The following is a 2,384-nucleotide window of genomic DNA, read 5'->3' as shown; positions in this document are numbered from 1 at the left end:
TTTTGTATTTTTTAGTAGAGACGGGGTTTCACCGTGTTAGCCAGGATGGTCTCGATCTCCTGACCTCATGATCTGCCCATCTCGGCCTCCCAAAGTGCTGGGATTACAGGCTTGAGCCACCGCGCCCGGCCTAGCACTAATATTTCTAAAGGAATCTTTTGTTCTGAGCAGCAGGTCTCAACAGTGGGCTTAAAATATTCAGTAAACCATGCTGTAAACAGATGTACTGTCATCCAGGCTTTGTTGTACCATTTATAAAGCATAGGATGAGGAGATTTAGCATAATTCTTAAGGACCCTAGGATTTTCAGAATGGTAAATAAGCGTTGGCTTCGACTTCAAGTCACCAGCTGCATTAGCCCCAAGCAAGTCAGCCTCTCCTTTAAAGCTCTGAAGCCAGATAGTGACTTCTCCTCTCTAGCTATGAAAGTCCTAGATGGAATCTTCTTCCAATACGATGTTGTTCTGTCTATACTGAAAATCTGTTGTTGAGTGTAGCCACCTTCATTGATAATCTTAGCTAGATCTTCTGGATAACTTGCTGCAGCTTCTACATCAGCACTTGCTGCTTCACCTTTCACTCTTATGTTACAGAAATGGCTTCTTTCCTTAAATCTCATGAACCAACCTCTGTTAGTGTCAAACTTTTCCTCTGCAGCTCCCTCTTCTCTCTTAGCCTTCATAGAATTGAAGAGAGTTAGGGCCTTGCTCTGAATTAGGCTTTGACTTCAGGAATATTGTGACTGGTTTGAGCATCTATCCAGATTACACAAACTTTCTCCATATCAGCAATAAAGTTGTTTTGCTTTTGTATCATTTGTGTGTTCACTGGAGTAGCACTTTTAATTTCCTCCAATAACTTTTTCTTTGCATTCACAACTTGGCTGCAAGAGGCCTAATTTTCAACCTCACTTGGCTTTAGACATACGTTCCTCACTAAGCTTAATGATTTATAGGTTGGTTCGTTTTTGTTTGTTCATTTTTTTAAGATGGAGACTCCTGTGGCTCAGCCTGGAGTACAGTGGTGCGATCTCAGCTCACTGCAACCTCTGCCTCCTTGGTTCAAGCTATTCTCTTGCCTCAGCCTCCCGAGTAGCTGGGATTACAAGCATGCACCACCATGCCTGGCTTATGTTTATATTTTTAATAGAGACGGGGTTTCACCATGTTCAGGCTGGTCTTGAACTCATGACCTCAAGAGATCTGCCCACCTCGGCCTCCCAAAGTGCTGAGATTACAGGCGTGAGTCACCATGCCCTGCCCACTTCTAGTTTTTGATTTAAAGTAAGAGACATGCGCCTCTTCCTTTCACTTGAACACTTAGAGGCTGTTGTAGAGTTATTAATTGGCCTTATATCAGTATTGTTGTTTCTTAGGGAATCAGGAGGCCTGAGGAGAGAGATGGATAGCTGTTTAGTGGAGCAGTCAGACACATACAATATTTACTGATTGAGTTCTCAATTTAATATAGGTAGTTTGTGGTGTCCAAAACAATTACAGTAGTAACATCCAAGATCACTGATCACAGATCACCATAACAGATATAATAATAACAGTTAAAATATTGCAAGAATTACCAAAATGTGACACAGAGACCCGAAGTAAGCACACGCTGTTGGAAAAATGGCACCAACAGACTTGCTTGAAACAGAGTTGCCACAAAACTTCACTTTGTGAAAAGTGCAATATCTGCTAAGCGCACTAAAGTGAGGTATGCCTGTAGCATGTCAGCTGGTGATAAGTGCTCTGGAGAACAGGAAAGCCGGGTGAGAGGAAAAGGGGCTGTTTCGGGCTAGAGGTGATGTTATATATGCCGGTTAGGCTGATAACATGCTGACCACTGACACTGACATCTGAACGGAGACTTGAAGGAAATGAGGGAAGGAGCCATGAAAATATCTGATGGGAAGAGAATTCTAAGGAGAGGGGACATCAGGTGCAAAGACTCCGCTGCAGGGAGTACTTGGCATGTTAAAGGAACACCTAGGAGGCCAGTAGGGTTGGAGCAGCAGGAGAGGGGAAAGTGTAGATGAGGTCAGAGAGATTGTGGGTCCCAGACCTGCAGGACAGTGTTAGGCTCAGAGGAGACAGAGGCCCACTGGAGGGCATGGAGCAAGGCAACGATAGGATCTGACTTTTAAAAAATCCTCCCAGCTGCTGCCTTGGAAAACATCTTGGGGCTATGCCATGGAACATGATGACAATGACTCTGTCAATCACCTTTCTTTCAGTGCCTACTTTGTGTCAAGCAGTAAAGTAGTAAGAGAGTATCTTATATATGTACTTTTTTTTTGGAGACAGGGTCTCTGTTGCCCAGGCGGGAGTGCAGTGGTACCATCTCAGCTCACTGCAACCTCCACCTCCCGGGTTCAAGAAGTTCTCCCA

The sequence above is a fragment of the Colobus angolensis genome, unplaced genomic scaffold (assembly GCF_000951035.1).
Source record: "Colobus angolensis palliatus isolate OR3802 unplaced genomic scaffold, Cang.pa_1.0 Scaffold29, whole genome shotgun sequence".
Taxonomy (NCBI): Eukaryota; Metazoa; Chordata; class Mammalia; order Primates; family Cercopithecidae; genus Colobus; species Colobus angolensis.
This window is presented reverse-complemented; position numbering follows the sequence as displayed.